General features: G+C 41.2%; 1 long non-coding RNA gene across 1 annotated transcript in view; it reads left to right on the top strand.

Annotated features, from left to right (window-relative positions):
• The window catches only part of LOC121100692, an 88,778-nt gene that overhangs the window by 68,023 nt on the left and 3,193 nt on the right, over positions 1–17,562 (top strand). The window contains exon 3 of the long non-coding RNA XR_005832426.1: positions 555–658. This is a non-coding gene — a long non-coding RNA (uncharacterized LOC121100692). The remainder of the gene's footprint in view (positions 1–554; positions 659–17,562) is intronic.

Raw genomic sequence — 17,562 nt, 5'->3', positions numbered from 1 at the left:
ACACACGATAGATCCTTTCTGGCCAGCTCATCGGCCAGGGTGCCAAGTCACCCATTACTAATCTGGAGACGGACAGAAATTGTTTGACAGGCATGATCTCATGCCCCAAGCCTGGAGATTCCTCTTTAAAATGGACTCTTATCAGTGGATTCCGCTTTTGAAATTTAGAGGCTGCTTTTAAATTTTTATTCTATCTCTCCATCAGGAACTTCTGATTATCGTCAGAATAGAGTCAAATTTTGATATCCTGGCAGAAGTCCTGAAGACACTGTCCTCACCTGCTCTCCCAGCACCATAGACCCTAACTATGCTTTGTTTCTTGTTTTACCTTAACACTGGCTTGCTACTTTTTGTTTCTTTGTTTTCATCCCTGGCAGATAAACAGCAGCAGGACAAAGCTTTAAGAAAGAGGTCTAGCAGGAAATCCTCTCCAGTGCCTATTTCCTTAGAAGTGTGGGAAGTTACCATTATTAAAATTTAACGGCATATTGGTTGTGAACTAGCAGTGTTCTCTGAATTTTTTGTTTGACAAATGCCGATCACCTTTCACGTAGGGATCCAGGAATAGCTCAGATTCAAGGATCAACAGTTGGAGGAGCCCATGAATGAAATCTGTGAATTGAACCAGCTGCAAAGTGTTCTGCCTGAAAAGAACGAAGTAAGATTTTAAACTTTTATTCTTAAGCGCCCTAAGTGTTTACATATCTGCAGGACTGTTAGCAACCTTCAGATCCCATTTGAGAGTTCGTCCAATGAGAATTCTCTCCACTGCTTCAGTAAATATAGTCCCTGATGAGCGGATGTGGTCACATGTTCTGTTTCCTCAGAGCTTTGTTCAGTGGGTCCAGGACAGGTAATAGTGCTTACTACTGTTCATTCAATTTGAATTTGAAAGAGGACCTTTCCACTTGCTTCCAGCCTCTCTAGGTTATACTCAAGAATAATGGTGAACGGTGGCTTCTGTATTTACCCCCCAGGGTTTTCATCGTCAACCTAATTCTGTTTCACAATAATAACTTCTGTTGGCAGACTGGGGTAACTCTGCAAGTCCCCTTTGAGCCCAGAGAAATGTTGTTCCACTTGAGATAAATGGGTAACAAATAGAAAATATTCAGAAATCTTTGTGATTTTGATTCGCTTGCAAATTTTACTTTTTCCGCTTGGAGCTAGTTATGAGTCCTTAGGAAATCCATTTTGGATTGCTTATGATTTTTAACACTATTGAAAAATGAAATAAAAACAACACTGTATTTCATGAGTTCATTATAGATGTTTAAAAATGTGTAGATAAGCACACGGAAGAAATTGCAACATCTAGTCTCCCAACCCAGAAATAACCACAATTAATATTCTAGAGTTCCCCAGGTTTTTCTGTGTCTAAGGAATTCTGAACATGTTACTTTGTTACCTATCTTTAAAATTTAATAATAGTTGATGCACCTCTTTGTACAGCAGTTTAATCGCTATAATGATGTATTATTTTATGACATTTTCATAATATATTTAAGCTTCCTTATTTTTCTCACTATTACAGAAATGCACCAAAGACACTTTTGTAAATAAATGTTTGTCTGGATCTCCTGTTAAGCCCTACAAGCAGAGTTTCTGAATCGAGGTCATGATTTTTCTTAGGTTTCTTTTTTTTAATATGTGGTAAAATTTTCCTCAGAAAATTTATATCAATTTAGACTCCTACAAGTGGTGAAGATTTTTAGAGTCACCATGACAATCTCTGCTGCAAAATACCTTTAAAATAAAAGGTGTGTGTGTGTGTGTGTGTGTGTGTGTGTGTATGTGTATCTGTGAATTAACAAACATTTATTTATCATCGTCCTAAGTCCCAGCACTGCTCTGGGTACTAAAAGAGTGAACGAGGTAGACAGAGACCTTCTCAGCTTAGATTTTATTGATGGAATTGAACAACAAGCAGATAATATCATTTCAGGCTGGGATATGTGCTGAGAAGAAGAGTAAAGCAGTACGTGTGAAAGTAGGGTGGGGTAAACCACCTGGTCAGATAAAGCCCAGTATAAAGATTCAATATCAAAATAGAAAATGTTTCTTAGACTAATAGCTGATTATTTTAGAAAAGTCTGAATGTGGACAAGTACAAAGAGAAAATAAAAAGCTACCTATAGTTCTAGCGATTTGGTTCCTATCTTTTTGTTTCCAGTTTCATCACACGCACACGTAAACACGTGCGTGCACCTATGTATTATTAAGATATTACTGAGTATATTATACATATTTGCTCAGCATATGAAGACTCTTAATAGTCAGAAGTTTGTATGGCAGATTGGTCCAGTGAGAAAATTCAGTGCTCAGAAACTTAGGTTTTATTCTGTGGGTCAGTAGTTGCCACGAGTTTTGCAATTGTAACAACCATTGGCAGTTTGGTTTAAAATATTTTTCCGTCTTTTTCTTAAAAAGGCTGCATGGCATATATACAAGTTTGTTTTTTTTTCATTCAAGTGGATAAAAATTCATTCCCTATGTGGAAAAATCTGCAACAGGCTAGACATCACTGGCGAAGCCACAGAAGGCTACGGGACAGGCTCTAGCAATCACAGTTTTGAGATGAAAATACCAATAGGAAAAGCTTGCTAATGCAATCTTGCAAATTCTTGGAGCACATCCTCCCACCTCTGAAAACACCGCAGCCAGTTCTCTCTCTGTCAGGCCTCTAAACAGCACCATTCTGCTCCACAGTTGTAAAACGAGGAGTCTTTTCTGACACTTCTTTCTCTTAGAGCCCATATCCAGTCCATCAGCAAGTCCTGTTGGCTCTGCCTTCACATTAAATCCTGATGCCAGCCATCTCTCACTACCTCTGTTGTCGGCACCGGGTGCATAGTACCACCGTCTACCTAAACTATCACAGCTGACTCCTTCCTGGTCTGCTTTTAAACTTCCCTCCTCTCACTCCACCCCTGCATCCCCATACCATCTTTTCCCCACAGAACAGCCAGGACAGCACTATTTCTGTATCAGAACCAAGGCAGGAAACAGAGGGCGTACACAAAGTAGGTGATTTGAAGAGTTTAATAAAGGAGCAAGTTACAAAGGTAAGGACAGGCTTGAGGGAAATCAAAAATGAATGATGTGCTGTCTCAGAGCAGAGAAGTAGTTACCAAAGTCCAGAAAGGGGAATGTCCAGACCTAGCCCCACGTGAGCTCTTTGAAGCCCTCCTTTCCGTCCAGTCCTGTTCACCTCGGAGCCCTGAGCCAGAAGAGGGTAAAGAGCGGATCTGGAGGGGCAGATGGAAGGAATGCTTTAAAAATGTAAATCAGAGAATGTCCTACCCTGCTCCAGATCCTGGAATGTGTGCCTGTTTCATTCTTCAGTGGGATGTACTTTTTCTCCTCTTGGTTTCCATATGGAGGGAGTAATTCCTAAATACATTGCGAGCTTCTCTGTCTCTAGATACTCTGCTCCTGGAAAGATAGATTGACTTCTCCGGTTGATAAGTGTGGGACAGAAAACCAGGTGCGGCACTTCACCGCCGGGGAGTGACCGCCGACAGAAAGCAGGCGCTCTTTCCAGCTCTGCCGTCACGTCAGTCTTTCTCAGGCTGCCTTGGCCCTGCCCATGGATGCACTGCTCCCTGCTGCTTTCTGCTTGCTACTGGGGTTCAGCATTAAGTCCGCTTGGTTGACGAACCCAAAGCAGCATCTAACAGCTGCCTCTCTAGGTAATAAAGCTGCTGTGTTGGCTTCCGTCTTTACTTCAGGACAGAATTTCTTCCTTTATTCATTCATCACATGTGTTTCGAGGAAATGCTCTGTGCCTGATACTGTTCCACTGCTCGGGAGTCGTGATAGAGAGGGAGGAAGGGAAAAACAGATAAAAATGTCTTGCTTTATTTCACCCAGTTATTTAAAACCTGCATAGGGAAGATGGGTACAAGTTATTGGAAGTCTGTTCCGAGGCTTAGAGCTTGATTCAGAGTCAAGTTCTGATTTAGGCAGAAAGGTCTCATACAGGGCTCTTTCTGATGCCGTGACGGAACTAATGTGAGCTCGCTTTTCAGCTGCAGATGTGGACTAGGCTAGATGGAGTTGTTAACACAAAGGAGATCATGGGGAATAATTTCCAAAGCCATGGTTCCCTGAGCAGGGATAAAGGGGTTCCTTTTATTTGGGGTTTGTGATAAATATTCAGAGGGAGAGTTTTGTCTGCATGTAAAAGGCGGGCAGAGGTTTGTGCATGTGCGCTAAGACGACCTGCCGATCCACGCACTGTATGGTATGTTAATGAAGTTCACGGCTCTCCCAGGGCAGGGATCTTAAAATTATAATCAAGTTGAGGTAACTGTCGGGCACTTTATGGCTTCGCTTTGCAGGCGTCGCCCTGGTGGTCAAGCTCTAATTTGTCTAAGCCAGGTGGAGTTTGTTTCTTTTCCAGAAATTCATTAGTTTCTAAGAAACAAAACTGATAGACCTGAGCGCAGAGGGTCTTGCTGGTGACAGTATGATCCTTGCTCTTTCTGTCCTCATCTCCCGCCACACTCTTTTTCTCTGTTTTGTTGGCTTCCTTGCTGTCTTTGTTGTGTGTTTTAAAAATATTTTATTTGTTTATTTATTTGCGAGAGAGACAGAGCAGGGTAGAGGGTGGAGGAGGCAGAGGGAGGTGGGAGGGAGAAGCAGACTCCCTGCTGAGCAGGGAGCTGGATTTGGGGCTGCATCCCAGGACCCTGAGATCCTGACCTGAGCCAAAGCCAGATGCTTAACGGACTGAGCCACCCAGGCGCCCCTTGTTGTTCTTTGAGTGCATGATAATACACACTCCCTCCTCTGTCCTTTGTACATGCGGTTCCCTGTGCCCAGACCACTCCTTCCCTCCAGGGTCCCCATGATCTGGTCTCTCACTTCTGTCAGGTATCTGTTCAAATGTCACCGTCACCGTGAGGCTTTTTGCATCCACCTGTATAAAATGACCCCCCCTCACATCTGTTTTTAGTCTTTCCCTATTTCTCTTACCTAGTTTTTCTTTATATCATTTATTACCACTACATGTATGTGTTGCATGTTTTAAAAAGTGACACAGGAAGCACTTTGTGACGACCGTGATCCTGACAATGAACATGCACGACGTAATGCTTCCTATCTGCCAGGCGCTGTTCTAAGAGCCTTACAACTAATAACTCATTAGTTTCATATCCTATCACTTCGTATCAACCTCCCAAAGTGGGAACTGTTACCATCTACACGTTACAGATAAAGAGGCTGAGGCACAGAGAAGTTACGTAATCTGCCCAAGGTCACAGAACTTGTAGAAGTGTGGGCAGAGATTTAAACATAGACATGTACCCCTGTCAGCAGGGAGCCTGCCGCTCCCCTTGCTTGTGCTCGCTCGCTCTCTGACAAATAAATAAATAAAATCTTAAAAAAAAAAATTGTACCCCTGTACGAGAGCAGGGACTTTGTTTGTGTTCTATATGCAGGGCATAACACGGTGCCTGGTATAAAAGTATAAATGAATAAATGATATTATCTGCTTCTTAGAGTTTTGAAGATTAAAAGTATTAATATGAGCAAAAGCCTTCAGTCAGTGCCTGGCACATAGTTAGAGCTCACAAAGATTTTGTAAAAAGGAAACTGCCTTCCAGTTAACCGTGGCCTATGATAATACCCTCTCTCTCCTGAACAGCGATTAGATACTGTAGTGGGTTTTCAATTTCAAATGAGAACAGTTCTCAAGCTGTAGTCTGATCTATTATTGCTGGACTCTGAGCTGGACCCAGTGTCTTCACTGCTAAAATCAAATAACGGAATGTTCTCAGCTCTCAGAAAAATCTCAAGCAAGTGGATAGAATCTTTGAAATTTTGGATTTTTCTCTCATGAATTTTTCTTAAAACATCAGCATTTGCATCTTATCTGCTAGGACAAAAGTGAGCAAACAAGTAGCAAACAAATACTAACAGGAAAAGATGGAAACAGCCCTAACTGGAAACCAGGAAGCAGCTTTGTTTTATTAATAAATATAAGATTCCAGGGAGTGTGACTTACAACACCAACACTGAATAGTCTTGAAAAATACATAAAATAAATATATAAATATTTATGTATCTATTTGGTTATCTGTATCTAGATGCAGATACATAAGTCTTTTTGTACTAAATCAGTTGTTTGGATTGGAATACATAGATCTGTGTTTTATTATGTGACGTGAAGAGTACCTTGACTTCCAGGATGTTCTGCTTCCCAAACAAATTAGAGAACTTTTGAACTTGAAGAGCAGGAACAAAGATCAAGTAGAAACATAGCAAACCCAGCAAACCCAGTGTCAGAGATTTCTCATCACCTAGATGAGGACACCCACAAGGATCTTCGCACTGTATTTTCAGTGTAATTTTTGGTCTGTCGTTTCTCCTCTACTCACATGGAAGTCATTCAAGTGTTTAGAATACCAAGAAATGCGTTTCTACAATGTTACTCAGACACTATACAGATAACTCACAGACCATTTAAAAAAAATACACACACACACACACAGATATATAACTATCAAGAAAAATATAATTTTTCCCCCACTGGTAAAGCTTACAAAAGAAAAACCAAGATACAGTTTTTAGAGGTTACCTAGTAGCTTACTGTTACCTTGCTTAATTATTTTTGCAAAGTAATAATAATAATGCAGACACTGGATGGCAAGAAAAAGTTTGCAGCGTGAGAGTAAAAATGTGAAAATAACATGTCATTTGAAGGGCCTAATTATGCTTTTGGAAAGGGCACTGAACTGTAGCTATTTTCACTAGTGGGCATTGACTGTGCAAATTCCCACTTCAGTCGGGCCTTGCCATTGCCCCCCAAACCATGCCCTTCGTGTAAATATTAGTGCAATTTCCACCGCAAGCATAAATCATGGGGATATTAACCAGATCTCCTTGAACAGTTCCACTGAGTTCCTCCTGGCTGTAACGAATCTCACCCAGCAGTCAGCTGAAACATGTTTATTTAAAAATATTTAAACATTTACTTGGTGCAAAATAAGGGAGCAGCAGCAGCATGTTTAATGGCAATTTTCTTAGCAAGAAGAGGAGAAATCGATGCATGCATTTACAGTAAGTCCGTACCTCAGAGACACAGTCCAAATCTAAAAAAGAGGAAGATATAAAATCCCCCCCACCCAAAGTTGCAAAATCATTTCTCAAAAGAACCAAAACAAAATTTTCCGAACTTGGAATGTCCCCTTTCCCTAATTTTCTTTTCCTCTTCATTGTTGGCATTCCATTTCTCTCACCACTGTATCTTTTATCTTGGTAAATCCCTTTAAATCCTCACTATACCCAAAAAAAAAAAAAAAAAAGTTCTCTCCCACAGGCAGTGTTCCTGAAAGCAGCCTAGTCTCACCAGTACCAGTCAGCCAACTGGGGCAGGTAATATGTCCCTCTCATGGAGTGGTTGCTGTTCACTTGAATAATCAGCCAGGTCTCACAAGTAAAGAACGAGACAGGTCAGCGGGTCTCTGGATCAGTCTGGGACCATCTCTATGTTCCTGGAGTGGTTTCCGCAAATTGTGCATAATATGCATCAGAAAAACGTATATAGATAGATCTAGAACTGGAGGAGTCCTTGTTTAAAATAAGGAAAAATAGAGACAATATCACAAGCTGCCACGTACTGTGAGCCTTGTCTTGTGATCTCACCAAACAGCTGATTTACACTGGTGCTTGACCTCATGGAAGACGTGCCTCGGCTGCTTTTGCATATTAAACATGTCCAGTCACATTGCACAACAAAATAGATATTTCAGTAGCTCTGCTTCAGTCTAGTCTTGTATATTTGTGGCTCATACAGCAAATAGCCAGTTCTGTTGCCCCTCATTCTTTTCTAGAACGTAATAAACGCAAACCTCAATATATCTCAAGAGCCAATGCTTACATTTCATTTTTGCCTACATCTCCATTCACTAAAAGCTTTGAACATTTAAAAAAAGTTATGTAAAAATAACCTCGATGTTTCTATACAAAATGTAAAAGGATGGAAGACTGCGGTTAGCATTGCTAAAAATAAGATTAGGAACGTTTCTCTTAAAATGTAATTACAAAGCCACCAGTGATTGTAGTGAACGAGGAAATTGCATTTGTAGCATGTAATTGGCATTGACAATGAATGCAGAGATTTATAAAATTTAATTGCTACTCATACTTGAACTACATAAGACGATCATAAACTGATTTCTAGAAAACTTTCAATACCAACTCGTGCTCTGCAGTTGTGCAGCCTGAATCATAAGGTATATTTTTAAATCTTGAATCAAGAATATGCTGTATTTTTTAAAGATACCAGTTCTGTATTTTTTAAAGATACCTGTTGGCTTGGCCAGGACTAGCAAACTATTTCACTTTCAACTTAAAATTGTTTGCCACTGCCTCATCATGCCTCATCTACTTAATTTCATACAATTCATAAAACTTTTGCCATGAAGGCATAGCATTGTATATATTCTGGCATCTCTGTGGATGAAGGTAAGAATGGGAAGAAAAGCAAGGGGCCTGCACTCTATCAGTGAGCACTGTCTCTATCCACCCACTCACATTCAGTTTACCACACAGTTCTACCTGTTCCACATTAACTACCTTTCATCCTCTTTGATACCCTCCCCCAGGCTCGGTGACCACCCTCTGTCGTCTGGACTAGTGCAGAACCCCCTGACTGTCTTCCTGCCTTTATGCTTCCCCGCCTTGAAATCTATTCTGCACACAACAGCCAAAGAGATACTTTAAAAAATTTTAATCAGATTACCTGTCTCCCCTTCTTAAAACCTCATAAAAGCATCCCACTGCATTATGAGTGATCCGTACTCCCTGGCTTGGCCCCCATTGTGCTTTTTATCCCCTCGCTGCTCCTAACCTACCGCACTGCATTTCATTCATCACGTCCCAGCCATGCACCAGCGTTTTCTGCTCCTTTCATGTGCGAGCACTTGCCGATCCCTCTGCCTGGACCAATTGTTGCTCTGATTCTTTAAGCCATACTAAATACTCAATATTGATTGTATTTTCAGACCGCAAAGCCATTGTTTAGCCATTCACTTTTCTTTGAGCCACTGTGGAGACATTGCTGGTTCACCGTGAGCTGTCTTCCCTTTGTTGTTGGGTATAAAGGAGACTCACTACTATCTAGCACGTTTGTAGTCAGTTGAGGCCGTTCTCCAGAGTACTTGCCGTGAAATATGACCATAAGTGAGATCTGTTAGTTCTGGGATGAGGCGGTGGGCCCTCTGATTTTTGCAAGACAGATTCTCCATCACCGTTCAGGTCTTGGTTCGCGTGTCACCCACTCAGGGAACCTCCTCTCCCCAGCCCAGTCACGCTGCCCACATGACCTTGTTGGGTTGTTTCCTCCATTACACTGTTTACTATTTGAAGTCATTTATGTATTTATATTTAGTGTCCTCTCCTCCACTAAAGATATTAAAATATTAATTTTTATATGACAGGGACTTTTTAAAATTTTTTGCACTGTTATCTCCTCTGCCTACTGCAATGGCTGGCACAGCAGTGCTCAGGAAATACGTGTTAAATATACAAACAGAGTACAAATAAGAAACATTCAACCCGCTCTCGCTCTTCAAGACCTCGTATATAATGGTAGACAGACCTCATTCAGTCAGTCATTAATCCATTTAACCAGCCGTTCATTTACAAATCCATTCAGCTTTCACCCAGCACCTGTTATGAGGCAGGGACTGTACTAGACAATGCAGAAGTGCGGAACATGGGGTCCTAGCCATGGAAGCACTCCTATTGTGGGACAGTAGGACATGTGAGCATATACTTGTGGTCCCACGTAGCATATGGTAAAATAGAGATTGGTGCAAAGTGCTATGGGAGTGACAAAAAGAGGAATTAGTGAAATATTTAATTTGTTATTTCACTAATAGTATATGTAGATATCTAATTTTTTGATATAGTTTAAAAGTGCTAAATTTTGAAGCTTATGTTCTGCTATGAGTATAGTGACCCTTCAAATATACTCAGAAAAGTGTTACCACTCTAATAAGATGTTAGAATAGTTTGGCAAATTCAAATTTAAATCATATGTCAGTTATTTATTTATTTGTTTATTTATTTATTTATTTATAGATTAGAGAGTGAGATAGCGGGCATGTGCGAGTGGGGAGAAGGGAGAGGGAGAGAGAATCCTCAAGCAAACTCCCCAGTGAGTGTGGCACCCACTCCAGGACCCTGAGATCATGACCTGAGCCAAAATCAAGAGTCAGATGCCCAAGTGACTGAGCCACCCGGGTGCCCTGCCACTTATTTTAGTAGACGTTCTGTTTGTTTGTATATACAGAGTATGATTGTCATTATGCCTGGGCTGTGTCACTGGATGTTGAAATCTCTGTTCTTACAAATTGGATTTGTGAGTCTGGTTAGTAATTCAGTGTGTTTGTGCTTTGATTTTCCCACTGATGTAAAGTGGGATCAGAAAAATGCCTTCTGTTAACTTCAGACTAATAATGTTTGAATTAAGGTTTTAAATGTGAAAAAAAAGGCCAAACAAAGCTTTGTGTCTTGGAATCAATCTTGTTTCTTTTTCTTTTCTTTTTTCCTCTCTCTCCTTATCTATCTCGTTCTCTCTCTCTCTTTCTTTTTGTAGTTTCATGTCTTGGAATATTTAAGTTGTCTTAAAGTAAATCTTTTTTAAAAAATTATTTCTTTATTTTATTATTATTTTTAAATTTTTTTATTTAGGGATGCCTGAGTGGCTCAGTCAGTTAAGCATCTACCTTCGGCTCTGGTCATGATCCCAGGGTCCTGGGATCCAATCCCACATCAGGCTCCTTGCTCAGTGGGGAGGCTGCTTCTCCCTCTGCCTGCCCCCCCCTCGCCCCCCCGCTGCTCCCTCCCCTCCTGATTGTGCTTACTCTCTCTCTCTCTCTGACAAATAAATAAATAAAATCTTAAAAAAAAATACAACTTTTATTTATTTTTTAAGTAATCTCTACACCCACCGTGGGGCTCAAACTCACAAGTCTGAGATCAAGAGTTGCGTGCTCTACTGACTGAGCCCGCTGGGTGCTTGGTCTTAAATCTTGAATTCTTGAATTCCGCTTTGATATTTAGAGTGCGGTGATCTTGAGAAAGTTAATGATCTCACTAAATTCCAATTTCTGCAGCTGTAAACTTGGATTGCTTTAAGAATCGAGTAAGTTAATAAGTGTCCTTGGCACAACATAAGCCCTCAATGAGTGGTAGTTATATTATTATTATTAATGTTTTATTCTTTTTTTTTTAAAGATTTTATTTATTTATTTGACAAAGATAGAGACAGCCAGCGAGAGAGGGAACACAAGCAGGGGGAGTGGGAGAGGAAGAAGCAGGCTCACAGCGGAGGAGCCTGATGTGGGGCTCGATCCCACAACACTGGGATCACGCCCTGAGCCGAAGGCAGACGCTTAACCGCTGTGCCACCCAGGCGCCCCTATTAATGTTTTATTCTTGAAGTACAGTCAATTCTTATTATTCATAGATTCCATTTTTATGAATTTGCCTACTCCTACAATTTATTTGTAATCCTAAAATCAATACCTGTGGCACTTCCATGGTCATTTGCAGATATGGGTACACACAGAGCAGTGAAAAATTGGATTCTCTGAAGGGCATGTTTCTTTTCCTTTCTTTTTTTCTTTTTTAAAGATTTTATTTATTTATTTGACAGACAGTGAGAGAGGGAACACAAGCAGGGGGAGTGGGAGAGGGAGAAGCAGGCTGCCCGCTGAGCAGGGAGCCTGATGTGGGGCTCGATCCCAGGACCCCGTGCTCATGACCTGAGTGGAAGGCAGACACTTAACGACTGAGCCACCCAGGCGCCCACTGAAGGACACGTTTCTAACTGCAGTCAAACAAGGTGACACTATGCCTTCTTATTTTAGCTCTCATTGTGTAAAATGCCCTTTTCGTGGTCTATTTAGTGCCATGTTTTTCTCATTTTTGTGCTTTTTTTTAATTTCACTGTTTAAAATGGCCCCCAAGCATAGTACTGATGTGCCAGTCCCAAGTGCAAGAAGGCCGTGATGTATCTTCTGTGTTGTCTATCAAAGAGGCATGAATTATAGTGCAGGTGGCCGTGACATTATTAAATAAATTGTCTTTAAACAGAAAAATATGTAAATAAAGTTACGTATTGATCAGTTGACAGAAATACTATGACCAAAGGCTTGCAAGAACCTAACTTCGTATTTTCCCTAGAAGCAATGCTTCACTGTTCACTAATTCAGTGTTCATGGCAACTTCATAGAACACAGCTACCCTGAACATAGCTACCTAATGAGAATCAACTATTTGTATTGGAGCCTTGCTTTAAAAACACCTGCTCTTGGGGCGCCTGGGTGGCTCAATCAGTTAAGCAGCTGCCTTCGGCTCAGGCCATGTTCTCAGGATCTTGGGATCGAGCCCTGCATCAGGCTCCTTGTTCAGTGGGGAGTCTGCTTCTCCTTCTTCCTCAGACCCTCCTCCCTGTTTGTGCTTTCTCTCTCTCTGTCTCAAATAAATAAAATCCTTAAAAAAAAAAGACCAAAACCCAAAAAACACCTGCTATTTAGTGGAATGCTACATAAACAAGACTATTGCAATTCTCAGAATCACTTTATTCTAATAAATACCGGAAGTATCTACCTATGTCAGTATTTGATATAACCCAACAAATATTAAGGATCAAGGTCAAATTTAATTTATGCCACTGTAACCAGGGTTCCTCTAGTTTTGTCTCAATCAGACTGGTAGGTGGTAAAATAAAACATAAACAGGATATACAAGAACATGGTTTTTATTTCTAAATACATGACTTAAGTGAGAAGACACTGGAAAGAAGAACTGTTTCTCACAGAGAGAAGCATCCTTCCCCTCAGCCTCACACCCAGAGCAGGACATTAAAGCACAAGAAGTACCTTGAATAGGAGAGAGGTTGTCAAAAGTCCTCTCCCCGGTGAGGCTGCTGGAGGACAGTCCCTGGTGTTGGTTACCAAGTTAGCAAGTTTTCAAGTTTGTGGAAAGGTTTTGAATGCAGTTATGGAGAGGGGATCTTGGGAGTTAACACATTAAATATTGTCCATAATTATTTCTAAACACATCTCTCAGAAGATTAGCCTCGGCAGAGAATCAGACACAAGGAAGTGAGAATTGGGAAGGGCAAATTTGAACCTGGGAGAAAGATCAGGAAACGTCTAGACTCAGTGGTTCCTAAACTTCAGAGCGATTTAAGAAACATACAGAAACAAGCTAAAATACAAACACCGAGGGATTCTAACTGAGTAGGAATAGCTAGGAATTCCCGGGAATCCTGAGGCAGATTTTCCTGGATGACACTCTCGGTGCTGGTGGTGTGTGCGGCCAGCGTGGAGGAGTTGAGATGCCAGCCAGTAGAGTCCTTCCTACCACTCACCTGAATGCATTTCTGTGCATTATCCCAAGGATGTAAGGCTTCAGTGGAGTGATTCTCTGGGAGAAGAAAATTTTCAAGGATGCGCTGAGCAGACAGGGAGTTTGAAGGGTTCTGAAAACAAAATTTGCCTGTATATAATTTTTCTGTAACTGTTCCTTTTCCTTTTGGGGGCCTCTAAGGCCAATGGAAAGAGGATATGTGGGTATTGTGCTGATATGAAATTCCACAATTAAGGTGGTAATATTCATTGCTTTTCAGTTTATGTTTTAATGTTGGTAATTCATGGGAACGCAAATTTAGCTTCCTAAAATTTTAAACACTTATGTCTACATGCCAAAAAACTGATGTGCCCAACCGTAATACATTTCATATACTTCCATGGACGACTTCCTGACGTTAAAAACTAGCTGCACTCATTCCTTGTGGTCACTATGACCACTTTTTCATTTGCTTATCATTAAATTTGTTTCATCAACAAATCTGTATGGCACTTAAGGTACATTTAGTGCTGATAAGCTTATGTTCCAATAGAGAAGACAGACAGACAGCAAATAGAATAAATAAATAGTAATGATGTATTATATCAGAAAGTGTTAAGTCCCACGGGAAAACAGACATGGGAAAATATATATAGAGAGAGATGGGATTCTGCAGGACCAGGGCAGTAACTGTTGATAATTTTACGTAGGGTTTCCCAGTAGGCCTGTCATTTGAATAAAGACTTTAGAAACTGAGGCAAATGACCATGCAGAATTTCAGGCAGAGGAACTGGCCAGGGCAGAAGCCCTAAGGCAGAGAGCCCACGTGGAATATTCATCGAGAGGAAGAGTAAGTGATGAAGTGAAGTGCGGCCAGATGGCTCTGGTGGGGGAGAAGGAAGTCACCATAATGAGGGCGGAGGTCCAGAGAGTATGGAGCCTCATAACCACTGTAACAATTTTGGCTTTCACTATGAACGAAATAGGGAACCATTAACTGGGTTTCAGCAGAGAAGTGATTCGATCTCACTTTTGTTTTTGAAAGATGATTCTGGCTGTCGTGTTTAGAGTAGCTGTCCAGAGGGCAAGGCTGGAAGCAGAGAAAATGTTTGGGAGGTGAGCACAATGACACGGTGAGGAGCTCCTGATGTGTAGGTAGACCAGGGCAGTCAGTAGCAGTGAAGAGGTTGAGAAGCAGTTGCCGTCTGGATATGTTCTGAAGGCAGAGCCATGGAAGAAGTTTCCTAATAGATTAGATGTGGGATGTAAGAGAAAGAACTCAAGGATGTGTCTCTGGATTGAGCAAACGAAGGACGGAGATGTCATCCTGTGTTTTATCCAGCATTGTATTGCTTTCAAAAGCCATTCAGGATGCCTGGGGGGCTCAGTTGGTTAAGCGTCTGCCCTGGGCTCAGGTCGTGATCTCAGAGTCCTGGGATTGAGCCCTGCATGGGGCTCCTTGCTCAGTGGGGAGTCTGCTTCTCCCTCTGCCACTCCCCCTGCTTGCGTGCATTCGCTATCCCTCTCTCCTTCTCTTTCTCTGACAAATAAATTAATCTTTAAAAAAAAAAGCCAATCAGTATGAAATTAGTCACATCGAGGCATGAGTACACATTGGTTAGGTGTGTAGCCTCTAGAGGTTGACTGCCTAGGTTCTGATCTTGACTCGCCACTTAATAGCTGTGTGACTTTGAGTAAGTTATTTAACTTCTCTGTGTCGAATATTCTTTTTCTGTGAAATGGGGATACCTTGTAGAGTTGATAAGATGCAGTGAATTCATATAGGAAAGCACTTAAAAACAGAATCTGGCGTGTATGTGTTAGCTAACAGTACTATTTAAATGCTGGATGTGAAGAAGTTGTGACTCTTTTTCCCATTTCTTGCCATAATGAGTCACTTGGTGACTTTTAGTTAGGAAGTTGTAAACCTTTCTGGGAACTTCAGAATAAAGGTTAAGTATGATTTTCATTCGCCTGTTTGTCAGATGAGTGTTAGAGGAACAAAAGAAATAATACTTGGACATGCCAGAGGAAATGCACACACATTCAGATATTAACATTAAAAGCAATTATTCTCAGATTTATGCTTCAGCCTTTAATTATGTTAGAATAAAGAGGGGAAATGTTCAAAAAAGAGACCTTAGATATCATGTAGTTTAACCCAGTCTGTCTTTATTACACGTTATTATGTAACCCAGATGACAGTGTCTAGGTGTCACCTGCCTGGGAGCAACTAGACCTCTAATATTGACAGAAGATCAACTCAAGCCCTTTTTATAAATATGGGGGAAATTCAGCATCTATATCAGTATCTTCAGTCATCCTCGAGGGGCTTACTTACATTTCTCTTCATTCTTTTCCAGTTGGCCATTCTCTCTTGAGATCTCAGGCTCCACCCCCTCATGTCTTTCTTCCATCCTGTTCCCAGCATTGGACACAGCCTGGTTTACTCCCATTTCACAAAACGTCACTGGTACAAGGTCAAGTGCACAAAGGCTTTATTGGAATTGGAATTTGTATTAACAGTAAAGGGTTACACAGCTTCATAGCACAGGAAACAACTTCAAAATCATTACTACCACTCCTACAGTCTAGCAGTTAATTCCTATCATAGAGAGTTGCGATATCTCCTGAGCATATTGCTTCTAGTTATATTTTTGAGGCCACAGTTCTCTTTTCTCCCAAGTCATCTGTGTCTCCAAGCCTTGTAAATCCTTCTTTTATCTTGCAAAGCAGTTTAAATTTGAACTCAATGTTTGCCTTGTAGACTATGTCTTTCAGTGTTTCCCCATCCATAGCAAGAATGCTTGGTATATCGGTAAACATAGGACACATTTATTCCAACCCCATCAGTTGTGTCAGCCAACTGTCCTAGAAGGATAAAAGAAAGGATAGACGGCAAAACCTGGGATTTATTCATTCAGTAACGTTAATTGAGCTTCTGTATCAGGTACTGGGCTGGGCGTTGGTGAGGTAACAACAAGCAAAATAGGCGGTGACTCTGCACTCTCAGACTTACGGTCAACTGGCAGAGATTGGTGACGTTTAAAAAAAATTTACACAAGCATATGCTGCGAATTACGAAGAGTATTAAGAGAAAATACAGGGAGCTGTGAGGGCTTCTTGCAGACTGAGCTCATCGAGTGCAGAGGGATAAAGAAGGCTTCCTAGAATTGAGATTAGATCTGAAAGATAAAAAGGAATAAAGGGAGCAAAACTTGAAGGCTGAGAGTGGAATAAGCAACTCAAAGACCATGTGGCTTAGGCAAGAGAGCGAGGCAGAAGGTAGATCTGCAGGGTCTCAGATAATATTGACCTTCATGTGGTCTATAGCAAAGGAAACCACCCGTCACTTAAGCCACTCTGGCAGCTCCAGGAAGTAATGGAATAGAAGGAACAGAAGTAGAAACAGGATGCCAGCGAGGAGGCTGTGGAGAAGTCCAAGCAAGAATTTATGGTGGATCAGTCTAGGGGGCGAGCTGTGCACTTGGCAGGAAGGGCGTGTGTCAAAGTGTTCTCTCTCTCTCTGTGCTAAATTGCTCCCCACTTGACCTGAGGCACATCCCATTCTTCAAATAAAGAGAAACAAAGATGTCTGTTTCAAGGTTGTTCAGCCTCAGTGCTATGAACATTTTGGTTGGGATCGTTCTTTGTTAGAGGGGCCGGGCTGTGTATTATAGGTGGCTAGCAGCGTCCCTGACCTCTACCTGCTAGATGCCCATAGCACACCCCCCTCGCCCCCCCCCGGTTATGACAACCAAAACTGTGTCCAGACATTGCCAAATGTCCCCTGCATTTGCAAGGGTAGGGGAGATGCAAAATTGCCTGTGGTGAAAACCGTTCTGTATGAAACATAGATATTCATTTGTTTGAAATTACCCGAGGAATGTTCACAATTTCCAGACTGGCTTCTCTGAAAATAATTGAGATGAAAAGGACAGCAACGCTGAATGTTTTGGGAACATTGAAATTTCAAGTTGTGTGGATAATAAGGAGAAAAGGACACTGATTTGGAAAAGGGGTTTTGTCCATTATCAAATTTTATGTTTCATTATTTTAAACTAAGTTTTCTAAAAGCCTTCTATCACTATAGGAAAGAAAAGTACAACATAAAAACCTTAAAAGAAAAGATTTTATTTTTAAGTAAACTCTGCATTTGACATGGGGCTTGAGCCCGCAGCCCCAAGGTCC

This window comes from Ursus maritimus, unplaced genomic scaffold (genome assembly GCF_017311325.1).
Source record: "Ursus maritimus isolate PB19 unplaced genomic scaffold, ASM1731132v1 scaffold_5, whole genome shotgun sequence".
NCBI classification, from domain to species: domain Eukaryota; kingdom Metazoa; phylum Chordata; class Mammalia; order Carnivora; family Ursidae; genus Ursus; species Ursus maritimus.
Note: the sequence above shows the minus strand (reverse complement) of the source record. Positions and strands in the feature narration are given on the sequence as shown.